General features: G+C 46.9%; 1 protein-coding gene across 1 annotated transcript in view; it reads right to left on the reverse strand.

Moving 5' to 3' along the window:
- CACNA1H (calcium voltage-gated channel subunit alpha1 H) overlaps nt 1-15,771 on the reverse strand; it is a 252,290-nt gene that overhangs the window by 224,325 nt on the left and 12,194 nt on the right. The gene's annotated exons all lie outside the window — the stretch shown is intronic.

The following is a 15,771-nucleotide window of genomic DNA, read 5'->3' on the forward strand; positions in this document are numbered from 1 at the left end:
CGCTCCATAGTGCCTCTAAACCCTCCTGGTTCCAGCCAGAGATTCCAGCTTGGCCATTGCATGGTTTGGGGTACCACGGCAGCATCTTCCTGCTCTGGGCCACGGGAACAGGAAAAAAAACCAACCTAAACCTAAGAATGTGTTTAAGGGAAAAAAAAAAAAACCAACCACCAACAAACCCTAAAACCCAACAGCAGGTAATTCTCTAGCGCAACTTGTTCAGCTCGTGCCCTCTCCTACTGTGCCCCCAGCTCCTGTGCCAGGCACTGACCCTGTCCCCCTGCCCTGAGAGCTCCCACCCCATTTGCAAGGGCTGGAGAGAGGCAAAGCACGTTTTAAGTTCTCACCCTCCATCAGCTACACGTGTGACTGTTCAAAGACCCACAGAGAGCCCAAGCCACCCAGCTAAGCACATCACCAGCTCAAAGGGACCACCACCCTTTGAAAAAAAGAAAACCCACAGGGCTGAGAACTAATTACTTTGTGGCTAATTATCCCGCACTCAGCAACTGAGCCCACCACAAAGAGCTGGGGAGAAATTCCCACATTTCCCAGGCTTTCCTGCCGCAATGCTCGGCGCCGGCTCGCCCCAGCACAGGGCCAGACAGTGAGTCAGTGGAGGGCAGACGGCGAGGAAGAGGAGGCAGCCGGGAGATAGCAAGCACTGGTGTGGGAGGCAAAGGTTGCAGCGATGATGGGCTTTAGGCAAAAAAAACTAGCAGACGGAAAGAGATTAGGTTTGGAATTTTGGGGAAATGTTAAAACTGTTTTGGGGAAAAAAAAAAAAAAAAGAAAATAAAGTCTACAAACTTGCAGGAGGTGCAGGAGAAGGGACGGCAGGTTTGATTGCCTGCTTACACGATATAAATCCCCCTGGCTGACATAATAAGGAGCTTTATCTGCCCAGGTGGCCCAGGAGCCAGCCAGGGTATCAGTGACATTCGTTGCCATGGGAACACTATTACCAGGAAACGTGGCTCAAGGTGGAGAGGAAACCCCAGAGATTCATTAGCAACAGGTTCCCATGGCAACCGCTCCAAACTCATTAATAATTCTCCCTTCCCCCCCCCTCCCCCAAAAAAACCAACTTCTTTCTGAGCGTGGGTGTGAAAATCCTCCGGGAAGACTGATCAAAGGGAGGGGAAGATACACACACGTGCAAGGAGCAGCACAGCACTGTCCCCCCCACCTCCCCATCGCCCACCTCCAAAACTTGCCTTTTTAACCCCTGATATAAAATAAAAGCAAGTGGTTAGGGTGAACACACCCCATTTGCAGGGCAGCATCATGCCAAGGAATACACTGTGGCCCAAGAGCTGCTGCAAAGGGTAAAAATAAGATTTCTCCATTAAAATGGAGTAAAAGCAAAAATCAGCCCCAATGTGGCTCCAGTCCCGGATGCTTTCTCCCTCCTGCTCACCCCAACGGGTGCTGCCATATCCCCTCTATTCATCTCCTGCCACCGAGACCCGCTTTCTGCTTGCTAAATTTGTTCGCCCCGGATTCGAGACCGCAATTCTCTTCTTGTCCTAAAAACACAGTTGGGCTGCAAAAAGTGTTACTACGTACAAGAGAGGAGCAGAAGGTGGAAAATATGGGCAAAGTCAGAGCAGGGAGAAAAAGACCCAAACTCCAGCGCTGCTCCCTCCCTCCCAGCTTTCCCAGGAAACATGACGTGCTCCCTCGCTCCCGAAAAATCCCTTGTCTGGGCAGGGAATACCCCAGCTTTGAGGTTTTTATTGTACTTCCAGGAAATCTTGCTGCATTACGCACATCCCAGTTCAGGTGTCAGTGAGACATGTCAGTGTGAGTCTGACTTGGGAGAGGACAGGGACGGAGATGCAAACTTTTAAGAGGGCTTAGATAAAAATGTGGGAAATCTCTACGTTCTCCACTGTAACAGCAAATTTACTGCGACCAAGGAAACACCTGTAGCATAATGCTGCTGGGAGCTGCAAAAGGGAAGTGGTAAATCATCCGGACTAGAAAGAGCATCCCCTATGAGCACCTGCAGAATATGCGCCATGGGGTCAGGCAGCATAGAACTCCTGTTTCTTTTAATAAGCATTCCCTTTTTTCCAGCTGAGTTGAGGTTTCCTTCATTTCCATCTGTTGTTCTCTCTTGTGGAGCAACACAAATTTAAGGGACTGCAATACTTGATCCCTCCAGTATAAATATTCTTGGGAGAAGATGTCTCCTTTTATGCCTTAGTGCCTCTTCCAGTCCCCAAAACCCCAAGCTTGCGCTAAACACACCTTGCTGAAAAAGGGGGTGGAAAAGCATTTGCATTGCTTTGTTTTGCCGATATTCTGCATGTGTTTTCTCAACACGAGAGCTCTAGCATTTGAAAAGCTGTCCCAAATCCATAGTTCAAAACAGAGCTAATATCAAACCTGTTCCTATGATTTTTCCTATGGATTTCAATGAGACTGCTCACAGGACAATTAGGTAGTGTTTGTAATATTAAGTGTTCTGGAGCACTTCTATAACAATAGCTGTTCCTCTCAAAGCCAAATAATATTGATTTAACTGTAATAATAGTATAATAACTGAACAAGCCTGGGGGAAGACCGTATGGCTTCTATTTTTTCACGTTTGCTTGCTTTACATAAATGAGATATAATCTCTTCTGATAAACTAATACAAATATCAAACAAATCAAACCATCTCCATGGTTTTTTATCCTCTGCAGTTACAATAAAAAGTCTCAGGCAATATTAACCAAATACATTTCACATGCAAATATTAGATCCCAGCCTACTGCTGTCAAACTTCCAGGACAGGGTTTATTTCCTATACCCCCAGCCTAATCTCTCAGCTAGATGCCAAATAGTAAAACTGACATTTTGGCTGAAAGAGGCTCCCACATCAGAGAAACTGTCAGATAGTGCAGATTAACAGGTTTGGGAGATACATATATTTATATTTTTATACATATATATATTTTTATAGATACACACAAAAGTTCTTTTGTTTACATAAATCGCAAAATGTGTTCACCACACGAGACTGCTGATGTAAGAGATAAAATCTGATAAAATCAATAGATTTTATCAAAAGATATCAAAATCAAATCATCAGTCATCAATCAAATAATCAAAAGATCTGATAAAATCAATAAATACTCAGGCCTATGGCCATTTCTCTCTACTTGTTAGGGCAGTGTTTCCAAACTTTTCCCTCTGCAGCCTCTCCTCTGGAGAAGGAGACCCCTTTGGGGAATCCTCGTGCCACAGCAGTGGACCTACACCTAACACAGATCTGTTACAAGGTTCCTAAGTTACAAATAAAATCCTCCAGCATCTTAAAATTCTCTGAACAGCAACCACCATAAACAAATTAACTAAACAATGAGATATTCATAATGCAGAAGTACCCGCAAGCCCAAGACAGAAGGGGATCCCATCACACCAGGTGTTGCACAAACAGACTAGAAACACAGTCCTTCCTGCAAAGAGCTCGCAATCTAAAATTACTTGTTTTTTCAATTTTAATAAATTTAGCCCCGGATATCATAAACCCTGTTTTTTCTTGTAGCAATTATACGACAAAGGCAAGAAGCTCCCTTCAGAGCCTCTCTTTATTGCAACTGCTTGGGATGCTGCTAAAGTTCATCACAACACAGGGGCTGAAAAGAAAGAGACAGCAGTCAGCAAATTACCAAGCTGCCAACAGGAAAGCCTTCATCTCAATATGGTCTCAAATCTGACTTTCTTTTAATTCTGTCTGAACAGGACAGAGTCTTTTTCCCATCATGTGATGGGTCAAAAATACATATACTTGTTAGAATGCAATTTGGATAGAAGGAGCAAAGGTCAGGGAATATGCTTTCATTATTCACCATAATAAGACTGTGAGACTTGTAGAAGAAAGATATTAATAGGACTCAGGAGGGAGTTGCTTGGCTCAGTGCTGCGGACAGTCCAGCTGTGCTGTATGAAGGCAGGATGGGGACAAGAGGCACGGGCTGTGGGTACCCAGGGCTACCCAAAATGGTGAGGGATGCTCTGTGCCACGAGGGATGCTCTGCAGAGCAAGAAGCCCCCGGTACCTGGTGGGACTGGACTTGCAGCATCCTTGTTAGGAAGCCCGGATCCTTTACAGGGAAACCATGCAAACATGAAACACCCCACTGCTATTAGAACCTGGAGACAAGGCAGATGACTGTCCCTCTCTCTCCTGTCACACACCCAGTGAGAGGCACAATGACCCCTCAGGCCTCAAGGACACAGAGTTTGCACTTCAGAAGATGGCAGAGAAAGGCGAAATACTCCTGTCAATCAGGTCTCCATGGCTCTCTCAGCTCTGATGTGCATATGCTGTTGAGGCACACAATAAATACCACATGTCCTGCCAGAAAAACTGAAATGTAGAATGGCAAGATAGTTTTAGAAACGTCTCTAGCTTTAACCTAAAGTATTACTCTACTACTGGTGTTTAATTGGCATAACAAGTGGAATTAAAAACAATTTACCCTGGGTAGGATTAGACTAAGGATTTTTAAATGCTACTTGTTATGTCTATTAAATACTGCTGTTGGGTTAATGTAGGTCTTTAGAAATTGTGGTATTGTAATGCTACCATGGTCTTGAAGACCTAAGCTTCCCAGGATACCTATGCTGCAATTACCTCCATTTGCGCAGACTTCAAGTCACAGAGGACCTGTCCTTTTCAGATGCTCCCTCAAGGTAGATAGAATTTGAGACACTTTGGCAAACTGATAATACACCTTGCACCATTTCTGCCCAAGCTGTGCTTTTCCTGTAAGATAAAGACTCAGGTTTCAAGGCCATCATTCTGGTACCTATCACCACAGCCAAAATTCACTTTAAATAAGCAGGCTTCTAGAGAAAGAAAAATCAAGGTATTTTAAGTCTTTGTATAAAACAGTAATTCCTTTCCTCAAGGACAGTATTTTATCTGCTGCATAATGAGATGAAGAAATCCCATCAGACTAAAGCAAGAGTTAAAAGCACTGCAAAAACTGCTCCAGGTTCCCAAAAATCACTCTGAACCTCTACAGTGAGGCTTCAGGAGATGGTTTCATCTTTCAGCATATAAAAGCCCTGCAGGCCTCTTTTGGTATATAAATGGCCTAAAAACATAGGGAAAGCCACGTTCCTCCCGAGATCTCGCATATCTGACTTCATTAATGATCTGTACAAGGAAGATTTTCCAGAACACCAAAACAACGGGAAATAAGCATGCGGAGATGAGGGAAGAAGGTTCCTTCTCTGTGTGAAGAGGAAAGACTACTTCAGGAAAAGATGGTTCATGAAACTGTATTGTTATCTTTAAGATTGCTTTAAAAGTGAAGAAGCCCAAGCATTCCCACTTCTTTTTAAGCAAAGCCATGAATGTATGCCACGGCCTTGGTTTAGCATCTAGCTAGCATGAGGAAACAAACACAACCTGGAGATCACTCAGAAGTTGGTTACAGATCTCCCGAAACAATCTTTCTACAGGAACAGCAACAATGACATTATGAGCCCAAAACTCTCCAGCTGGAGACCCTGAGGTATTTAGCTCAAGAGTCTTTGTACCCAATTTTCAGCAGCCCTGACCTGTAAGTCAACAACTTCTGCAGACATCAAGGTGCTCAATGGCCCTCAATTAAACCAGAGACCAACTAGCCCCGGCTGGCTGATATAGGCACCTAAAAGTCATTCACTCCTGTTAAAACTTCTGGCTTTAACGTCTGTCATTTGCTTATAGCTTTCAAAAGCCTGAAGTCTGCAAAACTGGCACAAACCCAGCCTCCTGCAAGGTCACCACCACGTCCTCCCTGCAGCAGCATGCCATGTCTCATCCTGAGTCAGGCGTAAACCCCACAATAAAACCTGTTTCTTCCTTCCTGAAAAATACTGTTTCCTCCTCAGGCTACTACTTTAATACCTGTAACAGAGTTACTGGAGTCACCACAGACTTTTAGTGGCTGAAGGGAACAGCCATGCAGTAGCTCTGCTTGCTGCAAGCAGAGCTTCCTTCTACTGCAACCCCTGCCGTAATTCAGGTGCAGAGGCGTTCTTCTCGGGATGTGCCTGGGCAATTTACATGCAGAAGCTAACGTCTCCCATCCACAAGGACAAAAATCATCAGCTTCCACGTCACAAGTTGCACGTCTTGCTCAAGACGTGATTCTGAACCCAAAAAGCTGGATATGGTTTTTTTTTTCCCTCATTGCTATATCACTTGGCCTAAAGAAAGACAGTGTTTCCCCCAACCTTGCCTTGCTTCTACTTTTGGACCACGACACCTGCATCCACATTTCCATTCAATAAACCAGCTTGGCTTTCTCAAAGCAAACAACCATCCAGATCAATGTGCTAAAAAAAATAAACAAACACAAACTGAGAAATTGTAGATGCAACAGCAATTTAAGAAAAATAAACAGAACCGTGCAGGTCATAACAGGCTTGGAGATTAAGAGAAGGTCCTGCGGACTGGCCAACATCCACTTCTGAAACCACGTAACTCCAAGGAAAATGAATGGCGTATTGTGCTGCTCTTGTAGACACATCCACCAAAGAGGCTCATGATGGACTCTAGGTGTGTGGGTTTCCACCAGGCATGGGGACAGCTTGGAGGAGAGGGACAGGGGAAGGAGACCATCATCATGCAGCATCCCAAAAGTATTGGGATCTGTGGCAGCTCTCTTCTGACCATGACACAAGGTTTCTCTGAGCTCTGGTGCTCACCCCTTTTTAGGGTGAGTTTAGAAACTCCTTTTTTCTAGTTTCTCCCAATTTTACCTCTTTCTCCTTGTGATGCTAAGACAACCTGGCCCAAGTCTGAGCTCCATTCTAGTAAGATAAGGTACAGACACCCTAAAGCTCAAACTGTCATCGATTTAATGTGTCCAAGATTAGATCCATTGGACCCATACACATTTTACAAACTTTTTTCACACACTCTTCAAGTTTCCCCATAACGTTCAGCAAAAACTAGAGGATTTATCAGCAGCCCTATCTCCATGGATGGAGAATAAGGAGAAAAGGGTCAACAGTCCTTGACTCTCCTGCTCACGATGTTGCAGCACGCTGCAGTCCAGCCGTATTTCACACTCCGTATCCTCTCGGCGCTGCCCAGTGTTAAATACAACTACAAAGTTAGCATTAAAAATAATAGCATGGAAAAGGAGAGTAAGAGTTATAGGGAAGGAGAAAAAGTTATGGTTTCAGCTGAGATTTAAAGCGAGCTGCTGAGTCAATGAGGCAGAGAGGGAGTGGAAGAGAGAGCCGCAGCACAATAGCTACTCTGTCTTCAGCCATGAAAGGGAAAGATGAACAAATTGGCTTAAAATTGCCCTCCTTAATTTTATAGCCTGCTGTACATACCTCATCCATCTCGCGGCTCAGCTTGCTCAGCCCACACTGCGTTGCCAGAGCCCTCCATCCGCCCTGCCCTCCACAGGCAGACATCCCCTCCTTGACACTCACAGGGACCAAACCACAGAAGGGCAAATGTGCAAGGAGAACCGAGGCTCGACCTGAGCTCCACATGGTACCAGCACAAGCGACCTCAGTTCTTCCCAACCTCGATTTTCCCCGCTTTGCAGCAATATACATCCTTTCCTATTAATTTGCTCTCCCAGTGCGCTTATTATTTAAGCTCTGCATTACTTAACTCTCCAACGTGTTTTGAGACACAGTTTGCAGAAAAGGCACTATGCAAAATAAAATTGTATCTTCTGTTCTAATTTGTTTCAGGGGCTAATTACCAGTTTTATTGGGTTTCTGAGCATGAACGTGTGCTGCATATTATCTACGGCACAGCTGCACAGCAGAAAGTGATCCTTTGAGCATTAGAAGTTTCATATGTTGTTTTTAAAACAGTATGGGAAAGGGAAATAATAGATGGTCATTAGGCAGTGAATAGGTTCCATTTTTCAACGTGCTTTTTTGTTTTTAGTGTCAATATGTGGGTTTTCCCTACAGTCCCTACCAAGCCTGCTATGGCCCTTCAGTCCAGCGAAGCTCCACTAGACCCGTATCAGCAGCCGATCTGAGTGCATCACACCAAAATGTTAATCTGAAGGAAAGATGGGGATGAACAAGTTTCAGCAGTACTTTCTTAAAAAAGAGGCCTCAGCCTGTTGCAGCCTCCCGGGAGGTGAATAAATGCCAGGAGAAGTGGCCGCTGCCGGGAACCAGCCTTTGGGAAGAGCAAGGCTGAGCTCGCTGGCTTCGCAGCCATGCACGGGCTGCTGCCACACGCTCGTCGAAATGAGCTAAGCTTAAAGAGGGCATTATTAGGATTATAACACTTTTGTTGCTCATCTTAAACCAACATGGAATAATCCCTCTGTGATGGGTCACTATAGATGAATGTGAAGAGGTCTGAATTGATGGGACAGCCGCGTTCCACGTCTTGCTGCCCTGACACCGAACACAAACCACACACGGAAACACACTCCGAAACCTGGGATCGGTTTCAGCACAGCTCTAAACATCCAAAGTTGTAAAAAGGATAAAGATACAGAGATGTGCCTTGCCAAAAGTAAGGGGGAGAAAACTTCTAAACTTCTTTTGTGTTGAAAAAGAAAAGGAGAAATGCACCAAAAGATGTCCACGAAAAGACTCATTTGCAGCCCAAGGGGAGAAAGCGGCCTTTTCTGCATCCAGAAATAATAATTGAATAGTTCCACTTGGTGGCAAAAGCAGTGACAGGGGTGTGGGAAGAGGAGGGGGGGGGGCGAGCGTGCGTGCCATGTGGTGCCCCATGGGAGCGGGCACTGCAGGACCCCCCTGCTCCAAGCAAAACCTCCCTCCTCCTAAAGGCCCCCGCTCTCGGGCAGCTGCGTGTGATTCACCTCCAACCTGAGGCAAGTTAGAAAACTCTGCCCTGAGAGAGCGCGTGGCTGCAGGAAAGCCTTCCCGGAGCCGGGCTGATGGCATCTTGGCACGCGGAGCCCCAGGGAAGAAGCACATCCCGCTGGCAGCCGGCCACCCCATCCCTCCCTCCTATTAACACGTCGGCCCTTTGCTATTCAGAAAGCAAAAGGCCAGAGATTTATTTTTACAACATAGTGTTAGCTTTTCACGGAGGAATAAAAAGAAGAAGTATCAGCAAAACAACCTACGCATGTAAAAATCACAATTTATAACCCTCCGAGCAGAGTGGTGCCAGGGACCAGGTACTCTGTAAGAGACTGAGATGTGTTCTGGACCTCAGAGCAGCAGGGATGGCATCATCCCCAGCAAGGGACAGTGCCTGAGCCAGGGAACTGGCACTGATAGAAGTCATCAAAAGTGATGGAAGAAGTCCCAGTTGAGGTGCGGTGGTAGTACTAAGATCCTGCTTCTCCTACTTTCCATGACCCCTGCCTGCAGGTGCCCCAACTGTGTCCCTTGGGCATGACCAAAGCCCAATGGCTGATGTGGTCTTGGGGGATTGCACCTCCTCCCCGTGCAGCTCTTGCTCCGCAGCTGGGCTGTCCTGCATCTCATCATCCCCTCCGAGGGGCCCGTCCCCGTGACAGCTCACCCGGTAGAGCCCAGACAAACACCATATTCCCGGGAGGATTTATTGCCGAACTCACAAGGCTCGGCTCTGTCACTAATTCCAGTTTAATTCCCGTGACGGACGAAGCACGAGCTCCTGCCTGTGCCCTCCCTGGCTCCTGCCCTTGGCAAACCGAGTGCTGCTGAGGAATGGGGACAGAGGATGAATTTGGGATTTGGGGGAATCGCAGCCAAACCTGCTGCAGTGGAAAAAGGGACAGGCTCCCCCTAACCCTAATCTCACCCACTCGGCTACCTCCATGACCTTTTAGACCATTTACCCTTTTATACATCCTTCAGGTCTCATCCTGCCTGTATGCCCACCAGCAAAAGCATCAGCGCTGTGGATATTCAACTCATCACCATCCCAGGACAGCCAGAAACACACCCTGTGAAAATGCCATTACAGCCGTAGCACCTCAGCAGGGGAGCGCTCAAGGCCCATGGAGGCATAAGCCATCCCTTGCAAGGAGGAAAGGCAGTTTGTCCCAAGTTTTTTAATCCTTAGCACTATGTTTTATCTTTCCATGAAAGGCTTTGGGGGAGGAGAGGGGCTCAATTAAAAGTGAACTTTTTGCAAAACAAAGAGGCTGCGATCATAAAAATCATATCAGGTCTGTGAATTACCACAAGTCATCCACCTTAAGTGAGTCCTGCATCAACGTGCAAGGGAGGAGAAGTGGGGGCTCGGTAAGAATTGCTGTCCCAGCCACAGTGAATGTGGGAACTGTGCTATGGGATGAGGGTGCATCTCCTTCTCTTCTGTATAACCCACAGCAACACAGCCAGCGGGGTTGCAGATTTTGGGAGTATAATCCCTGCTCATCCTGGGGTGCAAACGTGCAGCCTTGGTCCATGTCATGGTGACATCTCACTCTTCTCATCGGCTCTGCTCGTCCCAGGTCCTTGCAGACCAGAGTCAGGAAGCGTGAGGACCATTCCTGAATAAACTGGTAACCCAGGGCAGTGCAATTACATGGTGTCTAACAACAAGCATTTTCCTCCCTCGTAGAGCTCTTAAAATTACCAATTTCATGGTTGATTTTTCTCTCTGCTCGTTTCTGTCTGTAACTCTCGCATCCCTCATGCTTCCTGGTGAGAGGGTGCATTGCAGCAGGGACCTTCAGGGGTTCAAAGAGGTGTCTGGAGCCTTGTGATGGGACACGTGTCACTGGCTGTCGGCATCCCAGTGCAGGTGTAATTTCCCTCCAAGCGTAGCAGAGACATGCCATGTGCACCCGGGGACGGCATGATCCAGTGCAGGAGACCTGGTGGCGTGTGAGATCAGCAACTGCAGAGACCGGGGTCTGAAGGCATCTGACGCTGCACTTCACAACCTGCCATTCACCAGACTGTGCCCTCGAAACACAGCCAGCCCAACACCAATGTCCAGCCACTTCCCAAGTACTCTTCATGGTCCTTATGCCCAGGATGTTCCTCCAAATCACTGGGCTTAAGGAAAACTCCTTTCCATGCAGGATGCATTTTAGCTCAAGGGAAAAGGATGAGTCCTATAAGAAGCTCCTAAGCTGCCATGCAGTTATCGGGTTAAGGTTTTACTCTCTAGGCCTGATCCGCAAGGGTCTGAGAGGTTTTTTTACACCCCTTTAGCAATAGGCTGATGAATTTCCATGGCTGTATTTCCACTCACATGACAGTCCTTCCATTCTGGTGCCTGCATATAAAAGGCATTGGTGTACATCAGCGACGCTCTGCCCATCCAGACCCCTCACCAGAACTGCAAGGTTTCACCATACCACTCTACATTTATTTTCTTGCTCATCACTTTGCATTGACTTCTTCAAATACCAGACGAGACCAGTAACGAGCACCATGACGTGCTCGTGCAGAGACGGAACACCATGGACGTATGGCACAGCCTGGTGCTCTACCAGGACTCCAGGATGCCAAACCCATTTGCTTCACCTTTCATAGCCTGTCTGCTCTTTGAATGAGATCTCAAAGACTGGAGTCACGTTAATCTCAACATCAGATTTTCATTTTTGGCCAACAAGGATCTATCTGGCCAGTGGGGAAACGGGCCTGATCAATCCCGTGCTGATTTCTCATGCCAAGTTAGTTTTTATTTAATGGTATGGCTCTCTGAAGTCATATATCTCCAGCAGCCTCAGCTTAAGGAAGCGTAGCCTGATGTTTATAGTAACAAATCTAATAATCAAATAGAGTCTGGTAAGTGACAAACTGTTTATTTTCCCCTCACATGAGGAATTCTTATAAAACTGCTGAAACATTCCATTTAAAAGTCATTTACATGGCGATGTGCTGGGTATTGTCATAAATCAGGAAAAGCAGCCTCATGAATAATTTCAGAGACTAAAAATAATCCCAAACAGGAATCTTCTCTTCACACTTGAACTAAGGACCATACTAGTATATATCTTTTTTTTTTTTTTTCCTTAATTAAGACAAAAGGAGACCCTGATTGTTGGGATTTTTGAGACCTAAGTTGATCACCACGTGGCAAGGGCTGGATGGATGCTTTCAGCTCCCTGGCCTGGTTGGATCACAGCAGACTTTGGACTACTTAGAGTTTTCTTACTTTGGGGCACCCAAGTGTGGGAGCCCTGCCAACCCTTCAGGGCACAGACACACACAGGGGAACAGATATAACACCCTAAGCTATGTCCATACCTTCACAATAGGTTCCACTAAAGGAACGCAACTGGGTCAGGCCCAAGGTTTATCCACCTCCTGTCCTTGGCAGTGCAAATACACAGAGAAAAAGAACACAAAACCAAGTAAAGCAATAACCTTCCCTGTATTCAGCAACCAGTGGGGATCTCTTGATCCAAAAGTCAATAAAGTAAGTAACACAGAATGAAACTTCCTGACTTTACAAAAGAAGTACCAGGTTCCTGCTCTAAGTTGTTAAACATCATTTTAGCAAGCAACGGCAGCAGAGACATCCAAGCTGTACGAGAACAGAGGTCCTGACTGTACTCCAACCCCACCAATATCTCAAGGGGAACATTCTGCTTCAAATCATGCTCGCGATGATCAGTAGCTATTCATGTTAAAGCAGGTGTTTCCCATAAAAACTGGTGTAAAAGTATGATCAGAATCAGGTCCCTGTAAGTTTATTTCTAAATCTGGAAGTCCCTTTGGCAGCATGTCTGAACCCTTCAGCTGGAGGACAACCAAACCCTCGAAACCTTTCACTTGAAATAATTCATACACTTCCAGGAAAAAAAAAGGGGGGAAAAAAGCATGCATTCCTTTCCCACTCTGCTTTAATTTGAAATATTTCAACAGGGAAAGCAAGCTGAAATCCCACACTTTCCCCAGATGGACAGTGAGGTAATCAGTGGACATTCGCCCATGTCAGACTTCAAATCCCACTTTGTTCCCTGCACGTCATCTGTGGTTGCAACCTCTGCTGCGAGCTGGAGCACCCCTTTTGCAGCAGAGGTTTGACATCTAGTGGACAGACGGCTCCTGAGAAGCTGTCACTGCACAGCCAGGGGACATCAGTCCAAAGTCACCCTCCCAGCAGGAGAGAACTGAAGGAGCAGAGGTTCACCAGGCATCCATGGAAAAAAGACACGCACCAACCAGGGTGTTTCTCCAGCCAAAAGATGCTAAGGAGCACCAGAACTAGAAATATCAGGCCAGGCTGGTACGAAGGTTATCCAGGCTCAACACTGGCAGGAGATACAAGATCAAGGTGGGCAAAGCACATACACCAAGGCAACACAAGAGCCATACATCTGTCTTTCTGAAGTGCTGTGAGAAAGCCACCATCTCCTTGATGCTCACGAGATACTGCCAGGAAGCTGGTACACCCGAGGGCCTGGGTAGTCCCATCAGACCCAAAGGATTGGGATCCAAAAGTGGCATCTCAGGAGAGTCACCCATTATCAGCCCTTCCAAAAGCTGGTAGGAGCTGCTGGGTCCATCCTGGGAGCTGCAGTGTGACCTGGGCCACCAGCCTGTGAACTTGGATAAACCAAAGCACTAACACCCACCAGAAAGGCAAACCAGACCCTGCCCACAGCCAGACGACTTTCTTAGTTAATTTAGGCAATGCTGCTCAGACACAGCATTATCATCCTGAACTCCCCACAGCCCTCTGCAAACAGCATCTTGAAATAAACGGATCAATCATACTTTCATCAAATAGGCACAGGATATAAAACCAAGCATTAGGGGCCATCCCAGATACCTGGATAAACAAGGAGCTTTCTCCAGGCCTGATTAAGCGTGATTCATTTCAGAAGAGGCTGAGATCTGCACAGCTGCCTGGAGATTCAGTGTGCCCGATTCCCATTAAAATTTATGGGCTGGAGAGGACAAGAACTTCCACGGGAAGGCCAATTTTTTGCTTAAACTTTCTTTCCAATTTACAGACTGAAGCTCAGACGGGCTCTGAATGAGAAACTGAAGCTTTTGGAAGGCTCTTGGCTCTCCAGCCCTCCAGAAAGGGCAGCATGTTACAGTGTACCAGAGAAAGCAACACCACGGGACGCACCAGCAGCTCAGAGCCTGATAGATCTTGCTCTTCTTGGCAGCCCTATTAAACACAACAGGACGGTGTGCCTTTTTAAGGATGCTGGTCCAGGCATTCCAAGGCAGAGAGCATCCACTGGGTGTCTGGTCCTCCTGCTACAGCAGGCAAAGCGATGGTTGTTTGGTAATGGATTGCACCAAGAGCCATTTGAATTTGCAGAAAACCTGGACAGCATCCAACGTGAGATTGGATCAGGACACGCTGCTGGGGCCAAACGCATTCCTTGATGCACTAACATCTTCGGGGGAGGATGCGTCTCCCTGTTTCATGGTCTGATGACGGCGAGCCCAGCCTGACCTCAGCTTCTGGCCAGGGCACATCCTGCAAACAAGGAGCGATTGCTCTGGAACGAGACCTCCATGGGATCTGGAGCCAGGAAAAATTCAAGCCTGGCTTCTCAGGACCTGTTCACCACTGCCTGCTCCTGAACATACCGCTCTGTCAGCCCATCACTGCATTTTGCTGATACCTTATCCTGTTTTGCATGATGTGCTTTTCTACGGGGTGACATTGCCTTGCCTGTCAAGGACACGCACGGGCGCAGGGAGGACTCAGCGATAAGGGACTTTCAAAGGGCTCTCGGAAGGAGCTTGGAGGAGGTGAAGCGAGCGCCATAGGCCAGACAGGGAAGACGCACGCCCATGTGTGTGGAACAACAGACTCAGTTAAGTCTACAGACATCACAAGACAATCTAAAGTGGAACTGTATTGTCTGGGGAATGCTTCAGAGGAACCCCAGCACCCAGCTGTAGAGTCCCACATGTTTTGATAAGAGACTGTTAAAGGCACACTTCTATAAACACAAGTCACATTTTGTATAGATATGGGCTGTAAATGTTACGTTAAAATACCTCAATTGCCTTGAAACCGATTCATGCTCTGCAACTGCCAAGGGAAAAAGAAAAAAAAAAAAAGCGAGCCCGGGATATTTCAGCTTGCTATCTGAAGTTATTTATAATAAACTCTGACTGAACTGAACACAACGGGCCAAAAGAGCAGAGGAAGCAGCGATGAAGGGTGGTAAAGCTCATGCTGCAATCCATCACCCCTGCCGCAAAGCCGGTGTTCAAACAAGGCAACGGGTCTGGCTTCCATCAGGCAAAGCCAGGAAACGCAGGGTTAAGGCCAGCTTGAACTTGGTCCTTAAGTGACCCCCTGACATGACTCCAGCAGCACCACTGCCTCCAGGGGATGGGTTGTGCTTTGTCTGCCCTTGGCTCTTCCCCAGCAGAGGCTGCAGAAGGACTCGGGGATCCCCTCCTTGTCCCTCTCCTTTCCTCGCACTGATGGAGCATTGGGACACAGGTCAGATCACACCTGGCCAGCGAGAAAACAGCTCTATCCCACCCAACCACATGGCCACCTCCAGCTCCTCACTGCTACAACCTGGTATTAGGAATGACATTAAACTGCAGGGCTGACTCAGAGGTAGCCGAGGATATTTTATCCTACCGAATTTCTCTCCTACCTATGAAAGATCACAGGCTGCCAAGAAATGATGCTTCAGATGTAGCCCCTCTTTCTTGTGATGAGCTGGTGGCTTAAATCCATCCTTCAACTAATACTGCTGCTGACATTGACCCATCCTGGAGAGCAGAGAAGGGCTTTCAAACACGGCATTTAGAGCTAAACTGACAGCTTATCAGGACAAAGCGATACGGAGCAGGCAAGGGATTGATTTTGCCTAACTGATCCCTCCTGTCTTGCTTAAGGGCAAACTCCACAGCCCTTACCGAAAT

This window comes from Numenius arquata, chromosome 14, assembly GCF_964106895.1.
Source record: "Numenius arquata chromosome 14, bNumArq3.hap1.1, whole genome shotgun sequence".
Taxonomy (NCBI): Eukaryota; Metazoa; Chordata; class Aves; order Charadriiformes; family Scolopacidae; genus Numenius; species Numenius arquata.